At 41.7% G+C, this 19,269-nt stretch overlaps 1 protein-coding gene across 1 annotated transcript in view; it reads left to right on the top strand.

Annotated features, from left to right (window-relative positions):
* Window positions 1-12,494: 12,494 nt before the first annotated feature.
* DRD2 (dopamine receptor D2) overlaps window positions 12,495-19,269 on the top strand; it is a 29,650-nt gene continuing 22,875 nt past the window's right edge. Inside the window, exon 1 of the mRNA XM_054803083.1 lies at window positions 12,495-12,611. The gene's annotated coding sequence lies outside the window, so the exon portion shown is untranslated. The remainder of the gene's footprint in view (window positions 12,612-19,269) is intronic.

Genomic DNA, 19,269 nt, shown 5'->3' with positions numbered 1-19,269 from the left:
CCCCCCCCCCGGCTGGGGCAGCCATCGCCCCTCGGGTCGGCAGCAACCGCCCGTCCCCTCCTCAGCGGCCGCCCCACAGCTTGTTTCGGTTCAGCCCGCGGAAGCAGCCGCGCCAAGGTGCTTGTCGGGGGCTGACTTGTTTGATTTGGGGTTGGGTTGGTTTTGTCCGCTGAGGTGTTTTCGTTTTTGCCAAGTGCCCTTCCCAGCAAAGTGTTTGGAATCACCTTTGAGGCTGTTTCTCTGCTTCAGCTGTGTCTAAGAGATCAAGTGGAGAACAGCTGTATTTTGCTCGTTTGTTTTTGTAATCTTTGGCAGCACCCAACAAAACAGTATGTGAAAGCCTCAGGTTCCCAAATGTTTGCTTCAGTCAATGAAAGCATTACATTGCAGTAGATGTCCTCATAATTAATTGACTTTTTTTAATAATTAATTCCTTGCAGTAATTTATAATACCTCTGCACGGAAAATCCCTTTTGAACCCAGAAACATTATGGGAAAAAAGGGGTAAAAAGACCCAATGTCAGGTAATCTTACGGACTCTCACCTAGCCTGTTCTTAAGACTCAACAGAAAGATTTTTATCTTTCACCAATTTATTCCCAGAGTTTAATCTACATTTTCTGAACACTTGACAGGGCCCACAGAATTGTTCGAACAGCTCAATCAAGGTAAAAACTACAGCTGAGATTTGAGCAGCAGCTGTGTATCTTTAAGTTAGGATGGGGGTGGGTTTTGGTGGGGTTTTTTTGTCTGAAAGAAATGTATTAAAATGCACTTAATTTTACAAAAATGTTGTGAAAATGAGATTTTTTTCACTGTGTTTGTTGTGAGAAATCCAAATAATTTGAAAAGTTTTACAGGAATAATTGGGTGAAAAATGGTGAGTTTCAATAAGAAATAACATTGTGAGGGGAAAGAGGCCCAGATCAAAGCACTTGAGTAGTGCAGCCTCACAAATTTTGTGTTATTGCAGTGACCTAATACCTTCTGATGTCTTTTATTTTCATTTCTTGCAACTGATCACAATGCGTGGCTTGTGCTGGGGAAGGAGAGGGTCTAAGAGCTTTTTAGAATGTCAGGAAGGATTTTCATAGCTGGTGGCGTTTGGAACAGATACATCCAGACCCCTTCTAAACTAAACACCTACCATGTGGTTTCTGGGAATGCAGGGAGTTAGACAAACTAAGCCATCAGAAAAAATTTCCACATACGTGTTCTGCCAGTGAAGTTCGTTCTTTCTGCATTTTGTTCTGCCAGCTTTTGCCAAAGGTATTGTTCTGACTTTCCTTCTCATCTCTGTGTGGTGTGGGTATGCAGCATCCACAGTGGTCACGTCCACGGAGAGCAGGAGATTTCTGGCTTTGTCTCACCTCCAGAAATCCTGCCTCTCACAGCACCTGTTCAGCCACAGAGGCAGGTCAGGACTGCCTCTGAATGGGCCTTTAGCAGCCTGGCAGAAATGCAGGAAGAGCTCTCAATATTAATGTAAATTACTCGTAATTAGTAGAAGACAGTAAACTTTTGCTATAGGCAACTAGATACCAAGATTGGATGCGACATGAGCTATAAAAACTCAGGGATCCTACCACACATGGTAGAGCCGTCTGCTGATAGCATGCCCTGCTCTAAAGATTTTGATGCCTTGATTATGTAAATAGGGGAGATTATTTCATCCTCAAGACTTCAGCAAGATAATTACCAAACTATAAATCACTACAACTCAAGCAACTGCAAATGAATTTTGAGCTTTATCGCCATAATTGCAATTGTATCACTGCTATTAACTGAGCAGGATAGAGGACATCGGGCCCCAGAGATACTTCCCTACTGGTTGTGATTTAAGTTAGAATTGTTTGACATTACTTAGCCTGCTGGGAGGCAGCAAAGAAAGGGCTTTAGTTTTCAGTAATTTGATTCGGCTTCTCTACAAGTATGATTTCCACTTGCCCCGTATTTTGGTTTCTGGCTGATCCAGATGCTCAAAAGGCCTGATACCAAGCATACAGAAGCAAATAGCAGCCTTTCTGTTGGTACCGGTAAACTCAATATCAAGTGCTAAGCCCCCCGTTTGTTCAAATTACCATAACCAAAGCTGAAGAACTCTTTCAGTCCCTCTTGCTTGAACCCAATTTGGTTGTCACCCTCACCTTGCTATAGTTCTCTAAGGTCCTCAGCATGGCTCTTACAGAGCATGTGAGCACATGCTTATTTCACACATAAACATCACCTCACCTTTCTGTAGATCATGCCCCTATGCAAATGCCCAGAAAGCCTCACTCTTCCTCGTGGTGCCTTTTAAAAGCAGCTCCTTTTCATGACCAGGCACATAACAGAAAGTAAACTCAGATAACATCTTACATTTAAGCAGTAGCACAGCCACTACAGGTGCCCAGCAGAGCAGAGAGAAAATCTTGGGGCATGTTTCATCCTAAAGGCCAAAGCACTATAATTTTTGGCTGTTTCAGGCTGCGTTTTCTTTGCAACAGCCACGCTGCAAGAAACAAGGGACCGAGGCCTGGAGCTCCCTAAATCTGTGCTGCAGCAGGAGCCCTTCATTACACTGTATCACAGGTGCCTGTAGTATTTCAACAAATGAGAAGATGTTTCTTCTGAGGTTAATTTATATTGAAACATAATCAATTATAGGGGTTTAGGACAGACCTATGTTGTGGGTGTAGGTGATAAAGGATGAGATCTATTATAAATACATTTATGAAGGAGGAAAATGTCTGATGGTTTGGGAAATTTAGAGATATTGAAAGAAGTATCTGACATCTATATTAACTAAAAGCCCTAAATGGGCTGGGCTTGTTTACATTGCTTCAGTCTTATTACAGGGTGAATTTTACCAGCTGTCTTGCTGAACAGTCATTTAGCCTTAAACTATAGTTAAAACTGTCATGGTTTTAAGCAAATTATATTGCGTAAAGTAATTATTTCCCTAACTGCGAAGAAGATCCCAGGTGGCTTGTGAATCTCATTTCTGAAAAAGAGCTAGCAGAGCGCCCTCTATGTAAAGTACAGGAAAACACAGAGTTAAGGATTCTAGAAGATCTCTGCAATCCAAAAAAAGGGTGAGTAAGCTTGATTAGTTAGCTGTGTACATTTGGGTCTGAAGCAGACAGGAAAGGAACAGATTTCTGCTAAACTGGTCCGTTAAGTAAACAGATGGACCACTGATTCCAAAACATCATGGCAAAACTTGTTTCCTTCGCAAGGTGTTCCTGAACCAATAAATGTTAATCCTCCTGATTAAAACAAATTTTATACATACTGTGTCTGAGGGGAAATTGCTAAAGAGGCATTCCGGGTAAATAAACTACAGCAATTAGAGGCTAGCCAGGGTAAGTAAGAATTTTATTTCTGTGTGATGTAGTAGCAATATGCAGAGCTCTCAGAGAACCCTTTAAGTACCCTTTGCAGCTGATAGTCACTGTGTGCAACAGGAAGCTTCCAGTGTGATTTGCTGAATCTGCTGTGGGGTCTGAAAACCTTAATATACTCAAAGTTTTGATGGGCTTTGTCTTCCAGCTATTAGAAACAGACTGTGGTCCCCTGTGGGTATCTGTCACCAGAGTTTTTACTAATACTGAACAAATGCAGCTTCTCTGCCCCATTGTGAATATGTCTTTTATAGGGTTCTCAACCTCCTCAGCTCCATAGTTCCTGAACTGCACCTCCATCTTCCTCTCCCAGCTAAGCATTTTGCTTCTCTTGCATAATACATGGTGTATGTGCAGCACCAAGATGGGCCCATCTGTTCTTCATTCTGTGCTTTTCTAATTCACAGTAAAATGAAGAATTTGAACCCAGAACTCTGCACAGCACTGCCCTGATTACCCTATACCTGTTACCAGCCAGTTCCACCACCACTTTAATTAAAGCAACAATCACATTATTTAGAGATGCATGAAGCAATAGCTCCTCAGGACAAATCTACAATTCTTTTTGAGCACAGGCCTGAACCCGGCTTTGGCTTGTGTCTAAACTTCTGGGATACAAACTGTAGGTAAACCCAGTGGTACAGAGAAGGATAAGACTTAAGCCTGTGCCTCCCTTTTGGGCTTTCTTGAGCTTGCACTACTCACTGTGCCAGAGCTTTAGTTTGTGCTGCTTGCAGTACCATTACTGCCAGACACAGCCATGGTCAGGCCTGCCTGGCTGACTCTTTGACCATGGGTAGCTACTTTTCTGCAGGTGGCATACCATGGCTGATGGCTGGTAAAGAAGCTTGCTAAGCTCTGTGCCACGTGGATAAAGATCTCTCAGCTACTCAGGAAAATATGCCTTGTACCATGTATTTACTGGCTATTTTGTCTGGTTCATTGCTGTGTCCTTTATTGATCACTTCTCCTTGCAAATCACTATCTAGCCAGTGACTTTCTTTTGTATATACTCAGATTTACCAACTTCTTCATTACCTGCTACTGGCTGTGTCTCTGTTTTTAATTAGGAAGGAAAAGCTCACTGTAGACAAGTATTTCTTGAGGACAGTCCCCTTGTGAGGCTGAATTTGGCACTATGTATAGCCTTTCTAGTGGCAATTTAACATTGCCATCAAACATTCATTCTGGTGGCAGAATGGAATTTGCATCACATTTTTGGGCCTCATTTTAAACATGTGGTGCCCAAGAATCCAGCAATTAATTCACCCATCAGCAAGAGCTGATGCACTTGCTGTCAGCAGCGCAAAGCACCATTGAAGCACTGCCTCCCTTTACATTGACTGTATTGCAGTCCACTGAGTAGCCGCTGCACCAGCCCATAATGATGCTAAACATATTTTAAAGGCTATTTAGAAATGCCTCTTTTTTCTTTTTTTTTCTTTTTTTTCTTTTTTTTTCTTTTTTTTTTTTTTTCACCAGAAACCGAGACAGGTTATTTAATGCAGATACTTCTGAAATCATGATGTGTCAAAGAGGCATAATGGAGCAAAATTCCCGGTGAGGTCTGGATCGGAAAAAGGGCAGAAGTCAGCTTTGGATTTGGTATATAACTGTGGGATGTGGCAGGATTGTCTTTGATCATATATCAAAGTGTTGTCAGTCTCCTCTGCCTTGGGGAAGAAAACTTGCAGCTGAAGTATCGATTAGTACCAGAGGCTCTACCATAGATCTGTCACAGCCCGCCACGAAAAGCAGGCATGAAAAACCTTGAGAAAACTGAACTCCTTTGGTTCCTAATGCTATCATAGTATACTATAGCTTGGCTTACACAGCCATTATTTTCTTCAATTTTCCTCCAGCACCTTAGCCTTCCACCTTTGTAAGGTGCTGACAACGTGGCCTGACTTGATCATTATGCATATGGAGATTCCTGGGGGACAAGGGGAGATTGCCCACCTCCCTCTGTGAGCAGACAGAGCAGACAGAGAAGCAGGAGGCACTCTTTCTGCTCAAAGGCAAACAGTGCCAGTGGCTGGACACTAGACAAGGCTGGCATGGGGCTGTGGTGACTTGGAGAGAAAAGTGTTTCTTTAGGCTTGTCACTCCGAAGTGTGCCCACTCCACTCGTGCTCACAGGCAGCAGCCATACGTGAGCCAGAGACACCCTGTGGCAGTGTCAGTGGGGGGCTGTTGCATCTCTGAGCAATCACCATTAACTTTAATTACATGTCTCCTCCGCTGGCTGCCAAGCTTTGGAAAAATAACAAGGTGAAAAAAAAAAGAAGGCAGAAAAGAGGCTCTTGCAATCCAGGTGAATTTTTCCAAGCTGATTGCCAACACTCAAGGTTCCCAAGGGCCTTTGTTAGCAGAGAAAAAGCACCAAAGAGATGGAGAGAACAGGAAGACTCTTCTCCTTCTCTTTTTTAAAATAACCTAGTTAGCATTCAAAATTTGGAACATTTATACATGTGCTCTGCAACTGTCTCCAGCTGAATGGGGGCCACCACAGTTTAACATTTCTCTGCTTCCCTGATGTGAAGCATTTGTGGCACAGCTCTGACAGCACCTGACCAACTCCTTTGACACTGGAATATTGAGGTACTGAATTTTCTTAAGCTTAATCAGCATTCATAAACTGCACCTAGGCAGGTGCTTCTAAATCATCATAGTCTTGTCCTTATCTGTCGTGAAAAATATTGCATTCAGTGAGATGAGTATCCAGCACAAAAGGCACCAACTGGTGAAGAACAATGGTGATGCCATGAAATCTAGGTGCCTTTCAGCAGCGCATCTTTTGTAGTTATCCACAAGAAGGAAATTAACTGAGTTTTTAGTTTCCAAAAAGCCACCCTGAGAATTAAGTGTGTCCTCTGAAACCCCAAGAGCGTCAGTATGTATATTTCAATATTTTATTCACTTACAAATTATTATTGACACTCTGCTTCAATGCTGGATTTGCTCTCTAGAGAGCTAAGTCAATGGTTTTTTAACACAGGTACAGCAAATTTTATTTTATTTGAATGTGCACTAATAGCATTTCCCTAGTCAGGCATCCTGTGGGAATATAATTGACCACTTTAGAGGATAAAAGCAACTGTAAGAAAAAGTAAATGATTAAAACAGAAACAACCAAAGTTGTATAGTGCTTTTCTAGATTCAGGGATATTCTAATAAACCGGAGTTAGGAAAGTCTTCAGAGTACCCTGTGCATTAAAGTGAATGTGTTAGTTTCCTTATTCTCATGCCACAGAAAGTAAATCCATGGCAGAGAGATGAATGGCAGTGTGTTCACCATACTTGCACTGACACAGTATTTCAAATTTTTCAGAGGCCTCAGCTTAAGACAGCAGGGTCAAATTTGGCCATCTATGCTTGATTGTGTCAGGCTATTCAGTAATGGCATGTCGTGCAATTTAAGTCATGTTGTCCACATCACGTATTTAACAGTAAATTTGTCTGCAAGGAGACAGGCTTTATTCACAGAAACAGGTAGAGAATGCAGATTGGGCTAAAGCTTGGTTGAGCACATGAGATGCTGATTAATATCTAAACTCCAAGCCCATAGTAATCCAGAAACTTCGTCCTAACTTTAGGCTAAGACAGAGAAAAGGCAAAAACTTGCCCAGTGCCCCATAGTGGCAGAGGCAGGTCAGAGCTCCCTTTTTCTGATCCCCTCTTTAATATTAGAACTTTCTGGTGCATTGCTTTTGGAAAAAAATATTTTGAACTCACTATTGACTCCTTATTCACAGGAGAAACTAGCATTCTCCTAGCCCATCTTTGGAAAAGATATAAGATGATGAGAATTCATTTCCTTTCCAGAGAGATATCAATATCCATCTTGGTTTCTGAAGAAATTTCATGCAAAAGACTATTGATTTCTTAAATTTGAAATGAACTGGTTCAGTCATTTCCAGTGTTGCGTGACTAGATTGGATCTCAGCTCAAATGTGCTGAGAACGTAACAGGTATGTAGCAACCACACCACTTTGAGGATCACAGCAATTGGGTGAAACTCGACATGCTACACAGCTGCCTGACCCACACAGGCTCCACGCCAACAGACATCAAAGGCGGCCCACTATGGGTACCTCTTTCTATCGACTCTCAGGGATCCAAAGATGTCAGTTCTGTCATCTAGAGGGACACGATTCATTGGAATTTGCAGCGATAGAAGAACAAGCCATGCCCATCAGTGAACTGCATTTAAGGGGCTGTTAATGTGCTGAGTAGGTAAAAAAATATTACTATTAGTTTGCACCACAGGAAAAAGTGTGTCTTCCAAGTTATGGCTCCTTCATGTTCCAGTATGTTCTGTTAGATTACAATAAAAAGGAAACACACAAAGTACTTCAGAAACCAGCAGACAAGACCCTGAGATGATGTCAGGTGCAGCCCATCATTTTTATACCTTATTACTAGCTCATTCTATTAAAAGTACAGCATATTTGATAGCAGACTTCCTGTGAGATTATGACTCTGTGTGGCTGGTTTAAACAATATCTACAGCTATGACAAGAGCTTGAATTTCCCAAGGATAGATTTAGTAGCATGCAATTAAAAGCGAGCCTGTAACAAGTAGTGGGTGCTTCCTCTGGCAGGACTAACTAGCTTTCATGCACCAGTGCAAGGCACAGAGCTAGTCATTTCCCAGAAGCTAATTCTGACCCTAATAATTCTATATGCCTCTTCGGCTGACAAAAGCAAAGACTCCCTCTTCACTGGAAGTGAGTACAAGTAAGAGTCTGGTAATGTTACTTGTTTTGGCAGAATGGATGAAAAAATGCAGAGCATTCAAGTTCACAAGGCTCATTATGACTAATCTGCCTTCCTCAGCTTCAAGTCTTTTATTCAGAAGTCAGATATAGGTCTACCCTGAGAGAGAGCATCTTTTGCAAAAAATGCTAATGTGCTACTCTATATATTTATGATAAAAAAGGTGGCACAACATCCAGCCAAATAACTCTGCAGCAGTATTTTGTGAAGGAAGACTGCACACATGATGAGAGAGAAGTCTTGCCAACTTCCATTCAGATTTGTGCATGGATCCCTCTTGACCTTTCTTCAGATAGTCTAGCTGCTAGCTGGTGCTGGTAAAGAGATTAAGAAAGAATGGCAGTCTGAACTGTAATTAGGCAGTGCAGGAAGAAGTGGGACTGGCGTTTTGGCCCTTGACTGGTGTTTCAGTTGCTAAATCTAGAGTGTAATGTTGGCTGCAGGGGGCTTTAAGTGCCATAGAGAAAGGAGTTGCTGGGGTTGAATAGCCTGGGCTTGTTGTTGCATTTCTCTGACTTTCTTCCTAACTTGCGTAGCATTGACCCTCGGAAGAATGGCATTTTTTAGGAGTGTGCGGAACCAGTGTTTTGAACAAGATGTTTAGCAATTCCTATGAGCTAACAAATACTCCACTCCAGCACTGTAACTGGGAGAGTTCTGCACTATTCTGAGTTAGTTTTTGTGTGACACACTTTATATGAGATCTGAGCACCATGTAGAAGTGTATGTGATGTATCAATTAATTCATGTTAAGGAGGTTTGGGGGTTTTTTACACATGAGGAGGAACTATGTGCACTGAAGTAGTTTGCTCTGAAAATCTTCCTGATTTTTTTATTTACTGAATGTTGATGCCAGAAAGGCAAAGCCAAAGAGACAAGCTTGACACAGAATGCAACAAAGTTGTGATAAAGTTGCAGGGAAGCTCATCCTACAGTTCTGGACTGGACCCTGAGAAACCTCTATCTTGTCCCCAGCGGAGACAGAAACATTTCCTCTTCTGCATTTGTGGCTGACTATTCCTTGCATCAGAGAAATAAAGCTGTCAGTCAAGACTCTGTCTTTTTCTTCAAAGCTTTTCACACCAGCAGCATGTGATAGAACAGTAAAATAATAAGCTGTCTTGTTGTGAGGATCTCGATGACTGATATTTCACTGCCATTTTACTTTTTCAGCGGCATGGTGCAGTGCAGGAGGCATCTTATCGTATTCCACTTCCAGTGCTGTTCAGATGACTAAGATTTCTGTTAAAGAAGCAAAAAGAGAGAATACATGGTGAGGAAATACTGCAGAACACTCATGATATTTGCCCCAGGAACTGTAGTCCACTTGTTATATCCCTAAAATCAAAGAGGAGATATGTCCTAGGAGTGATGTGTCTACTCCAAAGTAACCAGTAACAGCTCTTCAGAATTGTTGACTTGCAGAGAGCTGCTGTTGAACAACTTCTAACCAAAGAGCTAGTCACAGAGCTTCCTCAGTGAACAATCACAAACCAGAAATGCACTGGGGGGGTGGGGATAAAGAAAGGTTTTGCTTCTCATAAGAAGGTTGTACTTGTGGTTTTGAAGTTTCATTTTATTTTGGCTTCAGGTTCAGCATTGGCGTTTTTTTTATATGTCAGTTTTTCTTGTTATTGTGCTTTATTCTCTCCCATGATTCATCTAACTCTAGGGCATTTATTGAAATTCTTGATACAAAATTCAAGGGAAATGAATCTCACTTTAAACTTCATAAGGACAGCTACATACCCCGATTAAAGTGTCTTGCAGTTTTCATCAGCTGAGGGTGTAGTTCTTCACATTACAGACTAACAGACTTGCATTTCTGGCACAAATAAGAGATGTGATATGTAACACCATCTTCCATCAGACTAGCCATTGCTGTAATTTATATTTTTCTGGTGGACAGAATAAAAGTTGTTTTCTTTAGTAGGACTGAAAAAATGTGATGGCAGCAACACACAGATATGACTCTTACAAGCAGTTAAACACATCTTCACTGTAAATCAAAAGGCCTAGGCAGATGGCAAAGAATCAGTCAGAATCAGAGCTCATCCATTAAATAGCTTACCCAGTTATTAATTACTAAATCACTGTTTTTCTGACTTGGAGCGTAGTTGATTTTCTTATAGATGACTGGATGGAAAGCATACTTGTGACACAACTGGAAGCCCAAGGAGGCTAGGAGAGGACAAGATTTTTCTTGGCCTCAGAGAAAGCATAAACATCTCAAAGAAGTGTTGTCCATCCATTAAATAAATATATTTATCTGGGGGCAAGCAAAATGTCATGTGCACTAAAACTTTCCCATCCTGCCTTCAAGGAGAAATCAGTGTTCTAGATATAACAAAATAATAACGCATGATACTTCCTGTACTGGCACTGAGTAACAGTTTGGCACTTCAGAGGAATACTTCCAGGTTACTGCAATGTTGCAGCAATCCCTGTGACTGTTTCTGGGTTTTGGGCTAAAGGTGTCGGCTCTACTATTCATCTGGCTACCTTGGCACTGCAAAACTCACAGTGGAACATTACTTGGATAAGAAGGAAACTGTTTGAATAACACTTGGAAAGTTCAAGAGAATTTGGTTTGACTTTGACACTAAAGATGACTCAGAAAGAGAAGTGTATGTGTATTTCACAGCAATTCATGTATGCAGTATCCTAAAGGGGTCAGTAGCTCTGCTGTAAAATGTTTAGGGTTCCACAGTCAGAAAAGGTTGAAAGTAGTATGCTAGATCCACTCCTTTGTAGAAAATCATCCAGAAATCGAATCTTTTAAAACCTAATCATAGAGATGGGTTTCATTCCATTTTCTCTTTGTCTAGTGTTATCTGGTAACATGAAAAATACATTCAGTAGAGAGAATCAAGCCATTTCTGGAAAAAAGAAAAGCTTTCTTAGGGAACACCCTTTAAATTATGGACTCCTAATGCTTTGAAAGTTAAGTAGTATTAAAGACATTAAACTATAAGAAGATATTAAAATATTGCAACAGCAGCTACACTTTCATCATCCTTTCAGGAAATGGTTTCTCTTTGTATTTGAACTGCAGAGAGAACTATTTACCATTACAGAGAGTGTTTAAACCAGGAGCACTGCTGAGAATTTTATCTGAGGTGGTTAGCAAATACACAGGACCATGCTGGGACTTTTCCGCTGGGGAAGAATGCAGGTGAGTGTGAGCGATGTCCCTCTTTGGCATTGACCCGTTTCTTTACAAAGAAAGTATACAAGCTGTTTATCGTAGAAATAACAATTACGGTCAGCTTCCTTACTCAGAATTTTCTGCCTGCCTTCCCTGTCCTGTCCTGTCCTGTCCTGTCCTATCCTATCCATACTGGAGGGTCATTCCACATTTTCCCTGCCTTCCATGTGAAACCCGACAGAGCTGCGCAGACCTGGGCATATGCAGGGGCAGCGAGTAACCTTGCATTCCCAGACCCTGCAGGGCAGTCACCGGCACTCGCCTGGGAGTGCGTGCGGAGGCCGCGGGCTGCCTGCCCCATTTCCACTGGGGGCTGCCCGGCATTGCAGGGTACCCGACATTCGTGCGCAGGGCAGGGCAGCCGGGCGGGGAAAGGCTCACTTCCACCGGGGGTTTCCTCGGGGTGGGGGCCCCTCCTGCCTCCGGTCTCCGGGGCTGCGGCGAGAGCGGCTGCCTCCGTGCGAGCACCCCCGGGCACCCCGGGCCGCGCTCCGCCCCACCGCAGCCCGGCTCCCCGCGCCCCGCTGCCGGCGCCCCGCTCCGGCGCTGTCCGACTCCCGGTGCTGAAGCTACCGTCCGCGCCCGCCGCACACCCGCCGGAGAATCTCGTCCCGCAGCCCCGGGGCAGAGGAGCCGCCCATCACCCCCGGGGAGCGATTTCTCCCCGGCGTGAGTCGGGGGGGATTCGGGGGAGGAAACTTTGCCCCCCCCAGCAGGCGAGGCAGAAAGGGAAGCGCTGCGGGAAATCGCACCCCGCGGCCAGCGAAGGGAGCTGTAGTGGAAACAGGTTGTTGGGATCTCGTCGTGGGAGGAAAGGGCGGCTCTGACTACCAGCTCGCCAAATCTGGGCTCTGGGAAATGGAGACGGAGCTGCTGCTTTTCCACCCAGCGATGTGCTGAAAGAAATGGACAGCGAATTACTGCAGGAGAGCTTTGCTCCGACATCGCCTCTTCCCGGGAAGCTAATACGCTCCCTGAGCTCTTGAAGTTCTAGCAGTTGCTAGCTCAGCTTGGGGTTAAACACAGCAAGTTTCATCTGCATGAGTCCCAGTTTGCAGGGGTCAGGCAGGTGATTTTTTTTTCTTTTTGCTCCTCTGCTTGTGCGTGAATAGTGAATACCAAAAAGTCTGCTTGAAAGCCTGGGAGAGCTTGAGAAAAGCCACGGTGGAGAGTTGTGGTATTTTGGATATATTTGACACAAAGTACTGCCACCTCTGCTCTAGAGATTCGTATGGCTTGAAGGTAAGAGATACGTGTTGATGCTTTTCTTCAAGAACTACAAATGTTGCGAATATCCTGGTAAGGGAAAGGAGACAGTAGCAGCTGCTGTAATCACCACTGCCTAGCAATGTAAATAAAGACATTAGAAGAAGAAAACATTTGTCATTATACCAAATGATCCACTAAGCTGTTCTCTTCTGAAACAGCGTAAGTGAAATTGAGTTTTCAAATTTAAAAATGCAGACTGTCTTATTTTTTCTTCTGAAACACTAACTGCAAATCCATCAACAATTGTTATTAAATGCTAAAGCATTTAGAGTTGCTAAGAAGCTAGGATAATTTTTAGAAGTTTGATGTTTAACATTGCTCTCACATAGACTGAATGGAAACAGAGTGACAGGGAAAACTGTAGGAGGAGAATGTGTAGATAGGATATAATGTAGGTACATTCCATTTCCCCAAAGAATGAGATTGTTCAGTCAAATTGTTTGAGCAAAACCACAATTTTTTCTCTTATGACACTTATTTTTTTACATACGGCAAAACTTGTGTCCCTTAAAATTTACTTCTCAGCACCGGTCTTGTTCTTGAACAATCTTTCCCAGTGAAGAGCGGGAGATCTGTCACCCTTTCCTGAAGAAGCCCTAGAAGGAAATCTTTCAGAAATACTCCTCTGAACGTTGCAAGTAGATTTTGTGCAAAGTTTACAGCAACTTTTGTGGCATGAAGGAAATCTGAATTGTTCCTGTTTGTATTGCAATATTTTCCCATTGCCCTTCAGTTATAAGTTTCATCTGGCTTTTTGAAACCAGTGAAAACCAGAGATTTAAGGCAGGGAAGCAGACTCTAGAATTGTGTTGGGTCCTATTCAGTGCTGAAGTATTTTTGTTCAAAGTTGTTAACTGTAGGTGGTTTCTACACAGATAACACATCCTCACATGTTAAGTCTCAAGTCTCTCTCAGCCTGACTTTCCCACATGCAGAGCATGGAGCCATAGAGCTGACAGCATGTGGAGCATGAATCACTGTTCTGCAAAGTCAAAAAACAAAAATAACTTGATATTTCATAAATAACCAGCCACAAGATTATAATATAACTGGTCGAATTGGTTACACACGCAATTCACTGCAAAATAGCGTGGTTTATGTTTCTTACACATTCAGTGTTTCATGTAATTTTTCTTCTTTAACCACATAATGGTCTTAAGAATTCATAATCCCGTGCTTATGGGGTTTTATTTCTTTTGAAGTAAAAATCCATGAATTGCTTGTAGCAATCTAGAAAAAAGTCTATTGACAATATTGCTAACTCCATCAAAGAAGTGTAAAGAGCACTGTCCCTGTAGTTTCTGTTATTTTTTCCAATTAACTTTTTTTATGTTACATTTTCCATTTAACTTTTTTTATGTTACATTAGAACCTTTATTCTTTACTTCCCATACTTTCGAACAGAGTTTTTATAAAAGTACTTTCCACTGATTTATGTACCATGTGATTATCTTTTGTTTACATAGACAGTGTATGGCATGACAGGCAAATATGATGGAGAGAAAAAGAAAGAGAAGGGCAGACTTCAAATCTCCTGATCATTTGAAATGGTAACATCAGGAGGAATAGCTATATGTCAGCAGAATTACAAAAATGTGAGTTTGGGCCCTGCCTTTTCCCTTAATATTTCTAAAGACAGCTATAGAGCAGTTACCTGACGTGAGGTAAGCAAATTGCCTTACGTGATGTGTCACATATCACAGAATGCCACCCAAACGCATTTCATGCAGTTACACGCACATAAATCCATTCTGTAAAATCTGTCATGCTATTGCATTTGCATATAACTTCTACAGGCACACATGCATTGAGATTGCATGTGTTTTTTAAAAAAAGCTTCAGCTTGGTGCACTGTAGCATTTGTAAAGCAACAGTGCATGTTTCAGACTTTAGAGAAGCCTATGAACCCTCAAAAGCCAGGTGAGGCTGGGTGAATAGTATAGGTTATATTGTAGCTAACGTTGATCATAGCCAGAACCAAACAGCTTCCTTTTCCCTTTATGTTTTACTTCTGCGTCACTTTCACACTGCATGAAAGGCTAGGTCATGATTTAGATTAGACAAGTGGTCACATAGCGTCCATCATGCCCATGCTGATACTCCTCCCACAGCCCAATCCCAAATCATCATGAAGCCCACTGAAGTGAGTAGGTTGTATCCACATAAATCTGCAAAGCAAAGGTGATTTATATATGTGCACTCTTCTCACGAGGGAATCACAGCTTGACATCCACTCACTCTGCATGCACTGCTTGTATGCAAGGCAGCAAGCACAAAGATTGCACTTTAATCTTTTCCAGCTTTGCTGAAGTATAAGACACCCGCCTGGGAAAAATACTCAGCTTTTTCTTTAATGGCACTTCATTGTTGGTTCAATGGAACCATGGTTCATACTCCCTCAGGCTAGCAGACTCAGGCTATTGCTACCATTAGCAAAGGCTCAAGGCACTGGTCAGTTGATAACATAAGTTACAAACACGCTGGTAAATGCAACTGGAACAGAACAGCAGTACTCTGCAGCTAGGATGAAAGGTCTAAACAGTGGCACAGACCAGTGAGGACCTGTGACTAAGATATGCCCCCTCAATGAAACAGAAAGGCCTGGCACATAAGTACTGTTTCCTGTGTGTTCTTCTTTTAAAATCCATCCTTTGTATTATATCAGCAAATCACCCTCCCATCTTTCGTTTACTTAAATTTTGGAATTCAAATTTGAGCTTATAATGCTTAGATTTTGATGAATCTCAAAATGCCACAGAGAATTGCTCTTTCCATGGTACAGCTTACTCTCAGGAAGTATAATTACCTGGTATGCCTCTGTGTTCATCACTGGATAAAAAAAAATACACAAGGCACTGCCGTATTTTAAAAATCCTTGCTGCCGAATGGGCCATTTTAATCCTACTGGACAGATAAGGGTCTGCAATATGTAACAACCAAATTGCCCTGTGACTGCAAAAACCTTGAGGACCAAGTATGAACTGACTTACCCCTAGACTTTCTCATCCTTGGCACCCAAAGGTGATTATATGGAATTATCTCCTGAAGCTACCGTTGAAACTGCAGGGAATATCTGGATGGAAACAAACCCCAAGCTTCCTACAGAAGAAAGCAGAATTCCATATTACTTGGAAAACTTGGGACATTGTTATTTCCACTGTGTGAAAGAAGCCGTGGAATGAACTTCTAAGCCCTATGCTCTATTTCTGCAAAGCATTTGCTTGCTTGTCTTTAACACCCTCGTCCGAGACATATCCTTTTTCTCACTAGCAATATTCTTTAACAAATATTACATACAAATTCACTAAAGCAACAAGAAACTTTGAAAAATACTTATCTTCAAATGCACAAGTATTTGTAGCTTTTCAGCTATGAGTAAGATGGATTTGGCTCATGAACCTTACAGTACTTTCATAATAACTCTTCTTCAATTTCACCCTCTGTCCACAAATTTCTTCTGAACACTTAGGAAATCTGGAAATGAGTGTTCGCTTTCTCGCATGCACATAGCTGATATTTCAATGTCAGGAGATATAAGACAGGGACCATGTTCACATAACATGTAATTTAGCCGTAAAGCTTCTTGCCACAGGATGTCTGGCTGCTAAACATTCCTAAATGTTGTTGACTTAGGTTCAAGGGGACACGAGGCAATTTCAATTCCAAGGGAAAGACGTCCACTGATCGTTAACAAATGCATAGAAACCACACGGGCTCAGTAAATACCTGAGATGCAAACAGTGGGATGATGTACTTGCAAAAATATCACATGTACTTGCTCCGTTGTTACACTCTTGCCCAGGCTATAGCTTTTGGATACCGTTGGAGAAAAGATATTGGGACTTATTTTTTTAAGACTACAGGAAAAAATACAGTAGGCTAAATGCTAAAACATTTGTGATATAGGGATGAAAGACTTTCAAAGATTATTTGGGTTCTAACTTCACTGTATTTCACAAATAAAAACTTTTAGTAACTGCATTTCCTTTGGCTAACTCTTTAGGAGCATGCGAGACTGATCAATTTGTGCCAGGGTGTTGCTAACTAGATTCTTTGGGAAAGGGGGAGGCAATTGTTTAAGTCCTGTCAAATGCATCATTCCTTGTGCTGTTACAAAACCAACCTATATTCAATCTAAAATGATTGCTAATAAGTATTAACTCCTCTACCAATTGTTCCGCTTCAATCATGTTTTCTCTTGCTGTCCTTCATCTGGATATTTTTAGCTTTATAATTTTTTTTAAGATGTGACTATGTGTTCAGTTGCTTCTTCTCTGCACAACCCTCCCAATTATCTTGGTGGGTATTTTTCTCTCAGCCCCCTAGAACGGGTTTATTTCTGGTTTACTCTTCCCTGTTGGTTTCCATGTGGTTATGTGGGAGGCTGCACATTCTTTATCAAAGCAGAGAGCCATGATTAGTCCATTCAGAAAATGTAAATGCAGCCTTATGTGTTATGTAGCACTGGAGAAAAAGAGATAGACTGTAAGGAGCAATAAAAGCAGTCAATAATAGAACACAGCGTTAAGCCCCGTAGGTAGGCCTGGATGATCACAATGACGTCCACACTTCAAATTTCTAATGGAGCTAAATAAACATACTGAACTTATGTACTGCTGTCTGGGGAAAGCTAATCAGAGTGCAATCCAGTCCTGCTGAAGTAAGAGAAATCCACTGCGACTGTGCAGCCTTTGCAGTTAACATTCGTTTTGATTTGTATCTCCCTTTCTGTACGTGTTCCATTATTTATCCCAAATTTCAGACTCTGTAGCCTCAGCTGTTTCTGTCTGAGATGTCCCAGGAGCTGGAAACACACTTATTAGTTGATAAATACATGTATTTGATTTTGCTCACTGCTTCAGGTTGCCAACTGCTAACGCTGGGGATGTATCAGCAAAATCAACACTATTGAGAATACACTGCACAATTTGCAGCTTTATAGAAAAATGAACACTTCACCAACATCTCAGTTTTTTTGGAATCATGCTCCCCTGAATGCTGCATCTGAGACAGTATATCAGAAAAGTTAAATCTATTACCTAATATATTACACCTTGCAAATTACTTGTCTAAACAGAATCCTTGCCCCAAACACTACTTAGGTATCTCATGCAATTTGGAGTTTTAGCAAATTAAGATTCTGTCTGTAACAGGTGCTCTTCTGACCTCCAGTTACCTCTGCATCTGCATATTTCAAGCTTTTACATATTTGTATGACAGTCGAGAAAAATGTGATTACCTACAGGATTACTGAAGTCTGAAGTTAGATTTCTAACCTTTTTATCCATTTTCTCTGGTGACCACTCCAGGCAAGAATACCTTTGAGTTACAGCCTTATCTACATGCTTGGGAATCTAGCACTCTCCTGCGTCAGAGAACAGGGTGCCTCCAGCCAGCCTGTTTTCCTTTAGACATTTACACACAGATTTAGGAGTCGAATTTTCATAGAATCATAGAATGGTTTGGGTTGGAAGGGACCTCAAAGACCATCTAGTTCCAACCCCCTGCCATGGGCAGGGACACCCTCCACTAGACCACGTTGCCGAAAGCCTCATCCAACCTGGTCTTAAACACTTCCAGGGATGGGGCATCCATCTTCACTGTCACTGGCATTTTACCATTCCACATCACCAGTAAAGTTCAAATATTTTTTCTAGAGTACATAGGTGACAATTTTAGTCACCTATGCTTGAAAAGCTACAATTATAAAGATCTTATTAATTTAAAAAGCATTAAAAATAGAACCTCTTCCCCCCCCCCCCATATCTCATTAAACAATTAAACAGAAGGAATCACCCTGGTCACAGTACATGACCATTTATCATACCTGTGAGGTTATGGATGCTTTAAAAATGTGTTTGTGATTGTATGGGAATACTTTAGCCCACCATGACTCTGAATGAAAGGGCTAGGCATATGTGAGCTCCTTATTTGCACTTTTTTAATGGCAAACCAACAGTAAGAATTAGAAGGTTTTAATTATCTTACTAACTAGGGAATCAAAAAGTCAGCATCAGAATCTCCATGCTAGTAAAGATTCCTACATGTCCTTATTATCGGTTTGTTTTCATTTGGAAAGCTTGTGTCTCAAGTTAGTCGTGATCCATGACTGGGGAATCTAGACCTTTGCCAGTGTAACAGGAGGTTATTAAAGCATTACGGTTAATATTATAAAGCATTACAGTTGTTATTGTTATTTTACAACTGCACACAAAGGTACCGGTGAACTTTAGGTTTCCCCTGGTCTTTCCTCTCTAGAAAACTAGACTAAAAGAGCAGTCTTCTCCTCAAATTTTGCAGTTGGTTGTAAAGTAGGGTTTAGTATTTCCAAGGATAGCACTGGGGCAACTGCTAGAGATAGAGTTACCAGGTGGAAGGGATCCCTGGATGTGGATCTATTTCCAGACTGAAGACAAGGGCTGAGAGTAAATATCAGTACATTTAGTCACATGCAGTTTCCATCCACATCGCTGTCTGTTAGCCTCGCTATAGCTCAAAGCTTCTGCATTGCACTTTGAAGAAGCTGGGCTTAGAATATCTATTAACAACTACAGAGCTTTCTTCCTATCTGTTAATGAGTACTGGCCATTGGAGTTCTGCCTATAGATATTTCTAAGCATGGGTCATACAC

This window comes from Grus americana, chromosome 24 (genome assembly GCF_028858705.1).
Source record: "Grus americana isolate bGruAme1 chromosome 24, bGruAme1.mat, whole genome shotgun sequence".
Taxonomy (NCBI): domain Eukaryota; kingdom Metazoa; phylum Chordata; class Aves; order Gruiformes; family Gruidae; genus Grus; species Grus americana.
This window is presented reverse-complemented; position numbering and strand designations above follow the sequence as displayed.